This window comes from Ammospiza nelsoni, chromosome 2, assembly GCF_027579445.1.
Source record: "Ammospiza nelsoni isolate bAmmNel1 chromosome 2, bAmmNel1.pri, whole genome shotgun sequence".
NCBI lineage: Eukaryota > Metazoa > Chordata > Aves > Passeriformes > Passerellidae > Ammospiza > Ammospiza nelsoni.
The window spans coordinates 99274320-99289710 of record NC_080634.1 but is presented as its reverse complement, the minus strand read 5'-3'; the positions used below and the strand labels follow the sequence as shown (position 1 = coordinate 99289710).

The following is a 15391-nucleotide window of genomic DNA, read 5'->3' as shown; positions in this document are numbered from 1 at the left end:
AGAACCTTTTTGTTTCATAATTTTCCTTTGATACTTTGCTATCCTAATGGATAAGCTGATGGAAAAATGGGATTATACTTTATTAAGTACAGCTTAACATTCACATGTTTTAATAAACTAGCAACAAAATAAACTGACAATGTGTTTTGCTGTTTAAAATTCTTCAGAAGCTGTCATTCATAAATCCTTCATAGCAATTCTGTAGTACAACATTGCACTATAAGTTGAATGTAAATGATTTACCCAGCTGTGAAAAGGTGTGCCCTACCAATTACCTTGTGTGGTTGTTAAAGAAACAGATTTTCTTTCTTTTCACAGATATATATATTCAAATTTACATTTAAAAAAAGGAAAAATGTTGTCCTTCAAAAGCTCATGGGAAAATGAATACAGGAGCAAACAACTACAAAATCATTCACTGCAATTATCTGAGCACATTTTAAACAGGTAGAATATGCAGGTCACTATATTATTTTTAGTAAGAGGAAATTAAATTTCTTTCACACTGGACTCCATGTACACAGACATCTGCTGTGCACAACAAATCTTATCTACAAAGCCATCATTCACTGCCCATGATCAAACTGACACTTTATAATTGCATTTAACATGTTGTCATTAGAGAACATAGAACCCTTCCATGTTTCAAGTGTTTTTTAAAAATGTTTAAACTTATTTTTTAAAATACATGCTGCTGGTAACATAGTAGATACCATGAAGAATTTATCACTTGGCCTAAGCAAAATTTAAAATAGAAGATTTAATTCACAGTGAGGCACCTATGCATACAAATACGTAAAACATTACAAAAACCAGGCATGCACAAAAAGCCATTTCTGTAACCACAAAATAACATTTTATAAAGCACCCACATATAATACCATTATACTACCATCAACACACTGAAGAAATGCACAGGAATAAGTGTTTTGAAGACATGCCACCTTAGCCAAGCAAAAAAACCCCCAAAAAATCAAAATAGTTGCCTACTTGATGGTCAGCAGGTTAAAAACAGTGAATCCTAGTTTTGAGGCAGCCTACTCCCACTCATCTTCCTCTTCCTTGTAAACTGCCCAGGAGGGCTTAAGCTACATTCCACGTTTTTTTCTAACCTCTACCCAGCACCACCAGACTAGGTAGTAAAGACAGGCTGGTGGTCTCCCAGAAAGTAATTTTCATTCAGCAGCAGTGAGGGAAACCATTATGATAATGCTCTAGTAAATTTGAGCTCTATGTAATGATTAGGTTCTTTCCTTCCACTCCAATACTGCATTTTGGGCCACCCTTTCAGCTTCAGTGTTTTTTTTCTCCAAGCACATCAAATCCTGTGAGAATGAAGCTGGATGAATTTTTATGATACACTGTCATGCACTAATTTTAAACTAATTGGCTCATTTAAATTAATTGATTATGTAAGACATTTCTGATACTAGCAGAAGTATCAGAGCTGAGTGTGTTTGTGTATTTTAGTACTGAACCAGATTCCTCCAAATACAAATTAGCATTGTTACAGAGTTACAACACCAGCAGCCCAAAAAAACCCAGTAGTAGTCAAAATGAAAATAAAGGAACCTTGAATAGTTTTCACAGAATTATATAAAATCTGTCTTGTGAAAACCCTACAATGTTACTAAAAATGTACTTGCTTCTGCTCCTTGCTTTCATTTTTTGAGAACTGGCATAGGAAGGAAGATGTTTTCCTCATCAGAATAATCCTCAGGCATGCCTTTTATCTGTGCCTCCTAGATTGCAGTATTTTAGTTTAAAAGTCACCAACTGAAAAAGTCAACTATACAAACTACAGAAGCCCTTACATTAAAAAAGGACAAAACTAAAGCCAAAAAGTAAAAACAAACAAACAACAAAACCACCCAAAAAGTCAAAACAAAACCAAAGAGGAAAGTTAAGATACAAGGAGAGATGTCTGAGTCCACATATTTAGTAGCATTACCAATATCTTCTGAAATATTTAGAAAATATTTAATATGTTTCAACCAATTCTATATCCAAATTCTTAGAGGTCTAACTCATGTGTGCATGTAAAATAAGCATGAAAAGGGTTAAAGTTTGTTTTGTGACTGTAAAAAGCAACAGATAAATATCCTTGGAAACTAATCCCCCCAATATGAACCGGCACTGTCTGTGCCTGGATTCCCAGCCCTAACTTGTCAGCAAAGCTCACCCTATCTGTGGAGAACACTATGGAGGAGGGCAATTTTACCTCCATCTCTGTCAAGGTCAGGGTTTAAATTTTACTTCTAAGAGCAACCAAAAACCAAATAAAAATAATAATAATAAATTTTAAAAGGAGGAAAAAATGAAGATAACATAATTGTGATGTCTGAATGCATGTCCCAGCCCCAGCTGTCGCCTCCTGGTCTCACCAGGCTCAGTCAGAGGTAGGAGCACAGCATGCACTCCTGACCTTGCTACATCTTAACGAGCACATAATTAAAGGGTGCTGCACCTCTGCCTTCTCCAGAACCTGACATCCAGCCTGGCCCAGCCTACAGTCATTTCACTGGCTCTGCAACACCTCAGGTGCTGCTGACCTGAGCACATCCTAGCTCAGGGTGTGGGAGTCAAGCACTGCCACCACTCTCCAGGGTCAGGGTTACACCTTTTCCCCCAAAACTGCTTTTTGGCCTACCTTAAGGCTATCCATGTACGTGTATATATGTGCACATGCATGCACTCACGCACCACAATTAGTGTAGTTCATTTGAAACAATTAATATTTGTGAAACTGACTCCTGTTCAACAATCCCAGCTGAGACTATGTGCTAACACAAGTCTAATACTAATGGGTCTCTGGACACACACATCTCCTCTGCCAGTAGCAACCAGACTAAAACCATTGATACAATGAACAAGCAACTTGTAGCTGCTAAATGACACTGAAACTATCGTGTTGTTATAACAATTCCTCATTCTGTTACCAACACATGAGTTTACAAAAGAAAAAAATCCATATTTTTACTTCACTTTATAAAAATCTCCTGTATTTATTAACTGCACACTGTGCCGGTCAATTCTTTTGGAAGAACATCTTTCCAATTATTTTGCTGTAGGCTATGGGCTTGTGTTCAAATTAGCACAAACTCAGCAGTGGACACTTCTAAGCATGAAGCACAATAACACTGTATACATGTTAATCACATCAATGCAACTGCTCCCTTTCAGCGGGGCCTCTGTAGCATGACTCTGATTTGGAAATATAAATCATAAATAACTTGCTTAACTCTTGAACTAGAGAATATTCTGCAGGGTCTCTATTCAATAGCAAAGGAATGATGAAGAGCTGATGGTGCTACACAGCAAAATACAGCAAAAGCCAAAGTTTGTCACTGTACATCCAGGGCAGTTTGCTGCCTTCAAAAAGGAGTACAACAAATGCATTAGGCTGCAGAATGACAAAAGGAATCTATCCACCAAAGTAAAATCCTCTTTGTTTTATTGAAGACAATGTCAAAGCATATTTTCCAAGTCATTTAAATGTCTATGGGAAAAATGTTGCTTTTTTGTTTTATCAGTAATTTATTGGAGGTATGGGAAAATTGTATTTCAATACAAAAAAAACCCATAAAATCATGTTACTACATTTTTTCATTTAATAGAGTTATGATTTTATATAACAGAACACTTTCTAATGTCTACATAGTGATAAGAGGTTAAACTGTAACTAAGAATTAGCAGCTTAAATGAAACTTAGGTCAGTAAAAGCAATCACACTTTGAATAGCACTGGAGTGATGTATAGAGCAACTGTTACACACTAATGCAGAACACTGGTCTTGTTCCACCTTCCAACAGCAAAGGGTCACTCAAACTCCCTAGTTACTTAGATGAGAGTATTTTGATACGCATATATAGAGAATTATTAGACATTGTTAGTACTACTCATCTGCTCAGGAACAGGCCCTAAGTTGTGTCATCTAAGCATCAAGGCACTGTTCATCCACATGTTCAGTGTGCTGGGTAACTCAGCCTAGCAAATGACTAAAGTTCAACACCCAAGCCAAAATGTAGTTATGCAATGCACTTAGCTAAAATATTAGAATAATTATTTCTTCCTACTACAGTACTATCATCATGATTTTGTACTGCAGGGTTCTTGGCAGAAATTTCCATTGAAACTTCACACAAAATTATGACGTTTTACAAGCACTCCAGTTTAAACAGGACACATATTAATTATTCACACTAACAAAAGAGACAGCCAAGAAATGAGGTTAAACATCATGATGCCACTTTAACTGCATAAAGTGGACAGGATTATAAAGATGGAAGCCACATCCTCAGATGCACCCAACCCCAAGCTGCCCCAAAGTATAGAAAGGGACTGGTGGCTGGGACCCCAACAGAAGATAACAGAGGCAATATAGTTTTCTCCTCTCAAACAACAAATGAAGAGATGCAATAACTATTGCTACAGGCCAGTATTTTTATTATCACTTAAAATAAATACAAATACACATAGGAAAAGCAGCTCAAGAAAAGCAGTGTGAAAGGCCTGTGCACCTTTACCTTCAAAAACTGTCACATACCCATTGTGGAGTTAAACGTGCTTTTGGTAAAACTAGCAGAAGCAAATTTATATTTCTACAGAATTATTAAACATTAGTAACTATAATTTATAAATCTCTGTCTAGGACAAAATCTCTACACATGAAGACAACTGGTAAGAAACGATGTTTCCTTAATGAACAACCTCCTTTGACTGCTTCTAGCTTTTACACGGCCCTAACTTTGGGGGACTTCCTGTGACCGTAAGACAAAACACTATCAGTCATCCTTAAATGAAATTCCATTATATCAATAATCAGAGAACAACAACAAAAACCTTTAAAATATTCTCTTGTATACTGAAGAAAAATAACCTAAATTGTACTTTTCACCTTTGTATGCTTGTTTCAGTATCATTAAAATGACAGATTTTGCACTGACAGGAAGGCTGCTATTCCTATGTACAGCCGTAGTTCCAATGTTTTTGTTTAATTTCAACCAACTTGTCCAAGTAGGCCATTTGGTAGAAACCTATAAATGGCACCCAGGGGGTATGGGTTCTTGCTGTAAAGAGGTCAGCTATTTCCTCCTAACTAAAAATAGGCAAGATGAGGGAGGGGAAGAGGGAGTGGAGTTTAATTTAGCAGCTGAAAAAAGAGTTTACAAAATTACTTCCATCTTGCTTCATAATGAAGATTATAAAAAAAAGAAGCTGTCCCAAGAGTTACAAAACCTGGATCACTTTATAGGCAGGCTGGTGTGCATAATCTAAAATACTAGGAATTAGAAGAGCAGTAGTAAAGGGAATCCAGGATATGGATCACGTTGTGACGCCCACCCCACTTTGGGCAGAGCACACAGATTTACCAGCAGCAGTGCTGCCAGGTGTTAACAACTCTGCTCTCTCCTACCAGCTGAGATCACACCGTGGTCCTGCAGATAAAGCACTACAATCAGCTGCCGTTCCCCTGAGTCAGTTTTTTCCAGCATTTTCCCTCCTGGCTTTTTGTTTCCCTCACTTACATTACAACCTGTTTAGGGTGAGAACCACTGTCTATAATATTCCCCAAATGGCCCTGATTTGAATGGGGGCCCCTTGGCACTACTAAAACGCAAACAGCATCAGTTTAACACAAGATGAATTCTTACTCTGGACTCGTAGCAGCAGCAAAGAGCAAGGGGCTGGCGCACACACCGACCCCGCTACCTGCAGCAACCACCCAGCAACCTAAACCTAAACCTGGGAGGGCTTTTCCAGCCTCACCTCCACAGTGAACCAACCCAGCACACCACTCAATCCACTGCTGACTTAGCTCAGCTACTGAGAAATAAGATCCCATCCACACTGAGAGACATTCTTCTCTACTCCTTCCAAGCAAAGGGATGACAGGCCTTCAACAGCTGCTGCTGCCACAGGCCGGCTCTCTGTTCAGGAAGCTCTTCAGGAGCCATGGCACATCAGACATACCGAGCAGACAACACGTCTACTTCTGGTCCCTGTCACCACATGAGAAAAGCCCATCTGATAATCAGTGACAGCACCAAAACAGCATGAAACGGAATCAGGGGAGGTTTAGGTTATATACCAGGCAAAGGTTTCTCACCCCAAGAGTGGCTGGGCACTGAAACAGGTTCCCCAAGGAAGAGATCACAGCACCAAGTGTGATAAGAGCTCAAAACACAGTGGGATTCTTGGGGCTGTCCTGCACAGGGTCAGGAGCTGGACTCAATCCTGGTGGGCCCCTTCTAACTCAGCATATTCTATGATTTGGTGAAAACTGGGCAAACTGGTGGAGCAGAACCTGACAACTCCAGGTGCCCCCTCCCTCCTTAACTTAGTTTTGCTCCTTAGATACTTATTGCAGAGAATATCTACGATCATTTAAAGCAGTAACATAACTCACAGCAGTGACATAGCAGAGAACAGTGGAGTCATCTTAATCAGATGGGTGGGGGGAGATGTATTCAGATGCCAACTTATCTCCCGAGGGCTTTTTTATGCCCTATGAAACCTGGACAGTTGTGCAGTTGCCAGTCTTCACACGTATGTGTAATTTTTAATCCTCTTTGCTTCTGAGACACGCTTTTTCATCTTAGGGGGTGAAAAAAACAACCTTAGAATCACAGAATATACTGAGTTGGAAGGGGCCCACAAGTATCATCAAGTTCAAGTCCTGTCCCTGCACAGGACATCCCAAGAATTACACCATGTGCTCAAGAGCATTGTCCAAATGCTTCTTGAGCCCTATCAGGCTTGGTGCTGTGATCTCTTCCCTGGGGAGAGTGGAGAGTCTTTTCTTAACACCCAACCTAAACATGCCCACACACAGCTGCAGGCCATTTCCTCGGGTCCAGTCACTGGTCACCACAGAGAAGAGTGTCTGCCCTTCTGCTTCCCCTCGTGAGGAAGCTGTGGACTGCAATAAGGTCTCCACTCAGTCTCCTTAAAAATGAACAAGCCAAGGGACTTCAGCCACTCCTCATTCATAGGGCTTCCTCTCAAGGCCATTCACACCTTCATGGTCCTCCTTTGCAGACTCTATGACACTGAATGTCTTTTTTATATTGCAGCACCCAGAACTGCCCCCAGCACTCGAGGTGAGGCTGCCCCAGCTCAGAGCAGAGCAGGACAATCCCCTCCCTTGCCCAGCTGGCCATGCTGTGCCTGATGCCCCCAGGAGAGGGTTGGCTCTCCTGGCTGCCAGGGCACTGCTGACCCAGGTTCAACTTGCCATCGACCAGGACCCCCAGGTCCGTCTCCTGACACTGCTTTCCAGCCTCTCCTTCCCCAGTCTGTACATGCAGGGTTGCCCTGCCCCTGGTTCTTGCATAGCTCACTGAACGTGTTATACACTGAGACAACTACAGCAGCTCGGCTCAAATCTGCCCTGTTTTTACCATTATTACATATAGCACAAGAGAGCTTTAACACATTTTTAATGTGATAGCATCCTCCCCCTCTTGCTTTCCTTTTTCCTCCCACCTCCTCTACAAATCTTCTGTGGGAAACCTTCCTTGTTTCACTATTACTGTCGTTGAGATGTTGCAATTATTATCTGTAATTGTTTAAAAAAAAAGCCAAACAAAAAAAACAACAGCGCCAAAACACACACTAGGACAAATCTGGCTCTCTTTGCCAACAACATCTGCTATCACAGAATGGATATATTTAATTTAAAACCTGCCCAATGTCCCTGTACATGAGAGAACACTGACTGCAGGACGGGGAGAGGCCTAAACCCAGTACATGCAGTCACATGGTGCACAAGGTAGATGATGTTAAACCTTACACATCCACACGAGTAGTCTCGGTTAAAAGACCACAAATAAATGGGGTAAGGAAGAAAGACATGACATTTTATTTGTCAAGAGTAAAGACCTCGTATTTATTACCTACAATCAGATCTCCCTCTGGCACAACATGTTTATTTTCATACTATTAGCCTAAAACACTAATCGGGAAATTTTAATTTTACACTCCATTTTATTTCAAATCATCAGTCTTTTCAATGGAATATTTTCGGTTTCTGCAAGATTATGCTGCAATATTTTCTGGTTTTGGAGGAGGCGGTGGGTGAGCCCCGCCGAGCAGCCCGCCTCCCCTCCCCCAGCGCACACATCCACATCCACACTGCCAGGCTCGTGCGTCAGGCAGGGAGAAACGCCGTACGAATCCTCGTGGAGAACAGCACAGAGGCATGTTAAGGCACCACATAAAGGGCAGCCTTTATTCCGTCTAAACGCCGACTTTGAGGAATTAATATGCGAGCCGAACTTTTAGGGTGTGGCTTGGTGTTTTTGCCCCTTGTTGCGCCGTGCAGGATGCCTGCCCAGAGCCCAGCAACACAACATAAATAGGTCAAGGGTCATTCGCTTTACACCGCATCGACACTGAGCCGCGCACCGAACCCATCTCTCAGCCCCACCGCCGGGGCTGAAGGCGCACCGCAAAATGGGGACCGAGCCCGGCCCGCTGACAGCGCCGGGGGCAGGGCGCCCGCCGGCCCGGGGCTGGGCTCGCCGGCCCGGGACGTGCAACAGGTCGGCGGCCCCGCAGCTCCGGCCCCGCGGGGCTCCCCGCAGCCCGGCCCCGCCGGCGGCAGCGGCGCTGGCAGCGGGGCCGGGGGCAGCGCGGCTCGGCGGGCTGGGCCCGGGGCGGGGGGCGAGCAGCGAACTTGTTTACCTACTTGGAAGTAAACTTCGGTGTAGGGGAGCGACCGGCCCCTCCGCCCGCTGCTGATTCAAGCCCTGGCGATGAATGGGATCCCCTCCCCCACCCAGGCTCTGCAAACTCCACACTGGAGCGTGAATACCTCGCATTTCTCTCCCCCCCTCCCCGAGCATTTATTTAGTCTTTTAATAAACCCCCATACATTAAAATACTGTCTCAGAAGTAGGGAGAAACTGCCCCCCTCCCCTCTCCCACGCCCTGGGGTCGCTCTGCCCGGGGGCAGCTGCAAAACACCCGCCACGGGTACGGCAGCCCCACACATACACATCCCCTCGGCCCGGAGAAAACACCCCCAAAACCCCCAAACAGAGCCCAAAACGTCCGGGCCGAGAAAACTTCGTCATAACAAGCGGCGGTTGAGCGACCCCCTCCCCCCCGGGCGGGTCAGGCTGCAGAGGGGACGCCGGGGGGCAGCGGGCCCCGGGCTGGGCTGGGCTCGGGGGGCTGCGCCGGGAAGGACAAGCGTAAGAAAAGGGGGAAATTAAAAAAAATAAATAATAATAATAATAAAAAAAAAGACGGGGGAAAAAGAAACCACAACAGGGTCCCCGGGATGAATAATCCGCCTCGGGAACTCACCTCGCGGCGCAGCGGGCGTTAAAGGCACAGCTCCCGCTCCCGCGGGCGGGGAGAGCCCCAACTTCTGCGGGGGGCGGCGGCGCTGCTGCTGGCGGAGACTTTCCCTCACTTGCCGCGCATGGTGCAACTCCTCTTCCCCCGGGGTCCCGGCCAGCCTGCCAGGAGGCTGCGAATCCCCCCTCGCCGCCGCCGCACACGCCTCCTCCCCCCCCTCCGCGCGCACGGGCGGCACAAGGAAGTCCCGGAGAGTGGGATGGGGGAAACGGAAAGTTTTGGGGCGGAATGGCGGTGAGGGGGGGCTGGCGGGGCCGGTGCGGACGCGCGGCGGCGGCGGGAGCAGCGCCGAGGGGGAGCCACAGCCGCGCCCGGGGCCGCCGCCACCGGGCGGGAGCGAGGGAGGGGACGGCGGGGGAGGGGGCGCACCGGGAGGGCCGGGGCGGCTGGGGGGCGAACCGGCCGCGCCCTCCCCCACCTGCGTCGGTCCCGCACGCCGGGACGCGCGGCTCGAGGAGGCGCCGCCGCCAACGCCCCCGGGGATGCCCCGGGGTGCCGCCAGCCCTCGCCCCGCCTGTGGTTATGTTGTGCTTTGACACCCCCCCGCAACTGAAACCCGGTGACAAACCAGGCACACACACACGCGGAGGGCGGCCCTCCCCTCCCCCGCCCACGGGCAGCGCCGCGTTCCCCGGTGCCGGCCCGGCGCGCGGTGCCCGCGGCCGCCCTCCGTGCCCCGCACGCTCGGCCCCGCGGCCGGCCCGGTCAAACTCGAGCGGCCCGCGCAGGGCCCCGCGGGGCGCGCTCCGGCGCCCGGGACGCGGCCGCTCGTCCCGCGCAGCGGCGCGGACGGACCGCCCGGGCGGCGCTGCGGGAGCGCGCCCCGCGCCGCCACCGCTGCCCCGGTGCGGGGCGGGCGGCAGTGCCCAGTTAGCGCCCCGGAGCGCGGGGCCGGGCGGGCTGTGAATCAGCACAAACGGGCTCTATCGCATCTCGCTGGGGCTCGACACCCGCGGGCGGCAGCGCCGCGACTCTTTAGCCTCCAGCGCGCCCGTCCCACGCGTGTCCCCGTGTCCCGCCCGTGTCCCCCCCACCCCGGGCGGATGATGCAACGCGGCTCCATGTGCTTCCCCTCCCCCGCCCGGCTCCGGTTTTTTGCGCCTGGCGGGTCACCCGGCGGCTGATTGATTCTCCTTTCGCGCTGCGCCGTCACCCGGCGCTGGAAGGTAAATAACAAGCTGACATCATTACCGCGCTCCGCAGGGCCCCGCGCCGCCGCCGCTACCGCACAGCCGCGAGTAGCTGCGCACCGCCATCCGCCGCCCTGCCCCCGCCCGGCACGGCACGGCACGGCACGGCACGGCACGGCCGCCACCGCACCCCCGCACCACCGCCAGGGGCCCGCCCGCTCGCCCGGGGCCGCCTGGATGCTTTCGGCGGCCTTCTTCCCCCTTCCCCTCCCCCACCCCTCTCCCCATCCCCCCGCCTCATGGGTAATGTCATGCAAATAATAAGATTATCGGGATGTTGCCGGGGTGTCTGCCTCGGTGGGCTCATCACGGTGACAGCCAGACTCAGGCGGCCCCAAAAGTCATATTTTTATTGGAGGTTTTTTCCCTATGACCTTTCCACTCTTTTTTCTCCTTTAGTTTTATTTTGACATTAAAGGGAATTTCATGCTCGTTATACATTTAGCCCAAAGCCTACAAATGTGCTGTCACCCAGTATCCTGATGGAAAAATATGACATCACCCAAGTCAGGACAATGAAGATCATTGCTACGTACATTCATATTTGTGTTGAAAGCAGAACTCTCGAAACACTGGGAAATGTTGCGGGCTGATGTGATTCATTTTCGTATGCAGAGCCTCGAGACTGCAGTGCAAGGCCATCTGCGCTCAGACAGACAGGCAGACACGTGTCTCCCTTTCCAAGTAAGCTCCCATTCGCCTTATTTTTCTCCAAATGCAAAACCTACATTACGTTTTTATTACTCGGCAGTGTAAACAAACATAAAACACCCTCCAGATTCAGAGCGAGATGGGCCAAAAATTTAAGCTCCTGCGCTTTATTGTTTGCTTGCTTGCTTTTAAAGTGCCGTGGGCTGACAATGAGGTAAACTCATCAGAAATGGTCCTTGGTCAAGACCTGCAGAGCTTCCAAGGCGCGGTGGCCCAGCAAGGAAGCTGAGAGCTGTCACCGCTGTGACACGTCCCGTCCCTGTCCCCCTCACTCGGGAGGTGGCTCAGCATGGCCGGGAGGGCTGAGGGGGCAGCGGGACAGCGCCATGCCGGGAGCCGCAGCACTGCAGGTCTGTCCTGGCAGCCCTCCCAGCCCTGTGCTGGGCTTTCCGCTGCTGAGGAGCAGCACACGCTCATCCTGCGCTGCCTGGCCTGGACCTACCGCAGTGTTCCGGCCCCCAGCCGGGAAAGGCCCCGTGTCCCGGCCGGGGTCTCGGACAGCCGGGCCCAGCCTGGCCAGGCCTGGCCACACGCTCTGCTGAGCGGGCAGGGAGACGGAGGCGGACAAGGAAAGCTTGGTGGGCCACTGAAAGCATTGTGATGGCGAGGAAATTAAATTGCAACGCCATACGGATACAAGGAAATTACTTTTCCTCTTTACTGACTGGGCACAGCCGCCGCTGCCTGTGTCTGGGGGAGTTTCAGTCAGTCCTGCAGGGAGCAGGACAAGCCGGGGCTGCACGCCTGCCCCCCACTCTGCCAGCCGAGGCTGTGGGCAGCGCGGAGCCCTGGTGCCTGCAGCTGAGCCTGGGAAGCCAGGCAGCACCCCCGGGATGGGGTTAATGTTGACGTAATCCTTGCAGAGAACTTCAAGTGAAAGTTATCAAGGAAGGCGCTTTTTTCAGGTTGTGCTTGGCTAAGAGGAGCTACACAGACCCATGATAAAGACTTGGGTTTTTTCCAGGTAAAACAAAATAAAAAAATCCCCAACTATAAAGTGGCGGGAGAGTAAAGGATAGAAGAGTGAATCACTACTCTGGCCATTGCAATAATTTTGGCCTTGGTGTAAGAGAAGACTCCAAAGTGACCATGTATAAAGAAATCACTGTTTTTTTTAAGAGCCTTGTTTTTCAGCTTCATGACTCGTGTCGCTGCGATGGTGATCAGCAGCAGTGCCACAGCCCTGCAGCTCCAAATGAAGGGAGCCAAAGCTGAGCTTTCTTAGCCTCATTAAAATGGAAACCCTAACCTGAAACAATCAAAGTCAAGGGCCAGCAGGGTTGGCCTACTGGGGAGATAATGGGATCATAAGGCAAAATATTTTGTATTTTATGAGATGAAGCCTGTTGTTATTTTTCTAGTGCTTCATCATCTTGTATTGCACTGGTAACTGTTTCTATGTTTTCCCCACATCCCATGTTTTCCCTTGTCTAAATAAAAGTAGGTTCTCTTGAAAAAGTGAATAATTACAAAGTAAATAGTTGTTTCTTCTGTTACATTACTTCTGTTAAATAATTCTTGCAAAACAAAAAAAAAAGCTCCTGAAATGCAGAATTCAATCCTATTATGGATTGAAAAAAGTATCTGCTGCTAATTTAAGTTTTTAAGACAAATTCATATGCAAACTTCAGGTACAATAGGGAAAACTGAACTTGAACAGATATCCCCACACTACTGGGACAGAGGGGCACTATTCCATTCTCACATTGCAGGAGGTGGATATTCTATACATGGAAATGTGACATGGTAGGCCCTTGCTCTGTCACACTTAAAAATATGTTAAACCTCATCCTTCCTATTATGAGGTGTCTTGCCAAACTATTTGTGGAGTGAAAGTAAAGACTTTTGGCATATTATTATTACTATTTAGCACTTCTGTAGCAGCAAGCTTTGACTTCTATTTTGTGAGCGTCCTTACAATATTTGATATTCTTCAGGTGAATGTTCTGATGGAGTCACTTATGTGAGCAACTGATTCACAGCACCAAAAAATGGTTTCTCGTTTAGTCACTTGTTAATACCAAGAGTTTCAATTTTAGAAGGAAATTCTGATTGACTAAGATATTTTCAGGAATTGAGACCATCTCCTTTTGGGTTTTTTTCTTTACTTATTACTTCATTGATATATTTGGATTAGACTGAAAGATCATGACCACTTGTGCAAGTAGACCTCTTGAGTAAAATGATATTATCAGAAATAAAAAAGTAAAGTGGAAGACCTTGTTTCAAAGTTTCTGGAAGATAAAACTGTCAAAACTTTTTTGATTTTGCAAAGGAAGCATGGTCTGATCCTTTTTCTATCATATTCCTCTCTTACAGATTTATTCATGTGGCCTGTAATACCTGCACCTTGTAGTGATCATTTTTATTCCACCATTGAGATGTGAAGACTTAATCTAAAAACCTCTGATAAGAATTTTGAGGCTGTTACTCTGTTGCAGAGGTTGCAAAGAGGGATGCACTATTCATAGTTTGTACATAGATGTACAAACAGTGCACACCTGCTGCTGAGGAACACTGTGTATTAGGTAGGCATCACACCAAATATGGTTTTGCTCCTTTCTATAAGATCATAAGAACAGATTTGGAATTAGATTTTACAAAAATCTACATAAGTTACAGCAACACTCCTATCTACTATATGGAAGATATTTAGTATGTTGAACACGTACTTGTTATTACTTAAGGTAAAATAAATCAGAAACTTTGATGTATGTAATCTACACTCCTCTGATCTACTTAGTGGGCTGACACGAAGGGCTGAGCTAGCAGTATGGGTCCCTTAGGATCCTCAGATGGAACAGAGATTTTTTATGTTGCTCTAATTTACTCTTAGAGCCAGTTTGGCCTCCTGCCAGTCTGGAATAGAAAGAAGAGAGGGGTGATGATCTCTTTTCTTGTCTTTCCTCGTCCATGCAGTGTTGCATGGCCCCAGCTGTGCTGAATTAATGTCTGGGACAGTTTATCATTTCAAACCTTTTTTTCCTCCCATGAAAGGTTTTAGAAGAGAAAGTAGTTCTACCTAGGAGCTGGCTGCAAGAGATTGAAACACCTCGAGAGTGAACAGGATCAGTTCTGTGCAGAGAAGCCAGACTCAGCAGGAGGTTGTGCTGTGGATGTGAGAGGTGTTAACTATGCATCATCACCCCTAGCTGCTCAGGGTTTCTGGGGGTGTATGGATCCTGAGTGTTGTCAGAGTGCTGTCAGATATCTCCCCTGGTCCTGTGAGGATTATCTGAGCCTCTGAGGCCAGCAGCAGCAGCAGCTCTGCTCACACTTCTCAAAGTGGCTAAAGTGAGCTGGGAACCAGGAGTCTGCCCTTGGGAAGGCCTAATCTTCCTGAAGAATTCCTGTTGGTCCCCAGGGGGGACTTTGTCAGGACAAGCCCCAGGGGAGAGGGAGAGCCCAATCCCTCTCATGAGGAGGGTGCATGCAGAGGAGCAAGCAAACAAGACACAGACATGTCTGTGGACAGTGGAAAGGATGAAACAGGGATGCAAGGACCAAGTGTCTGCATTGCACCAACTTCAGCATCCAGGTGCCTCCTGGGGCTGTCCAGCCAGAGGCTGGTCCTGCCTGACAGGAGCACCCTGGACATGCTCTCAAAGTGCACTGGTTGGGCTGGTTTCACCCAAAGGGAAGGCAGTTCTCATGCTCAGAAACTGCTCTGGTCTGTGTCCCAAAGCTCAGCATGGGGAGAGGGTTGGAAGATCAGTTTCAGAAGTGCACTCCTGTTTTAGACTGAGAGTGGTGTAGATGCAGCCTGTGACAGTTCCCTGTTTATATTGACATTGCATTGTATAATATTTTACACTTTAGAAGGTTTCACTTAATTCACTAGGATTACTCAGGATTTAAAGCATGATTCACTGTTGCAAAATGTAAGACATATGGATTGCTTCCCTTGCCAAATGCAAAATTTTTGGTTCAAGAATTCTAAAATAGTTTTTCTTTACACAATCCCTATGGCTACTGAAACACACAAGGTATGCTGTATCATTTCTAGATGCAAGCTGCCCTTTTTGGGGAGCAGTGGATAGAGAGGAAAAGGCTTCTGAAGAAATTCATCTATGTGATGGTAATGCTGGAAGAAAATTAACCTTGTGTGGTGCAGTGGCCCA

At 47.2% G+C, this 15391-nt stretch overlaps 1 protein-coding gene across 2 annotated transcripts in view; it reads right to left on the bottom strand.

Annotated features, from left to right (window-relative positions):
• The window catches only part of TBL1X (transducin beta like 1 X-linked), a 191910-nt gene extending 182046 nt beyond the window's left edge, over positions 1 to 9864 (bottom strand). Inside the window, exon 1 of one of the 2 annotated variants that reach the window (XM_059493473.1) lies at positions 9316 to 9864. The gene's annotated coding sequence lies outside the window, so the exon portion shown is untranslated. The remainder of the gene's footprint in view (positions 1 to 9315) is intronic. The other variant, XM_059493472.1, reaches the window with a different exon arrangement.
• Between the last annotated feature and the right edge of the window lie 5527 nt (positions 9865 to 15391).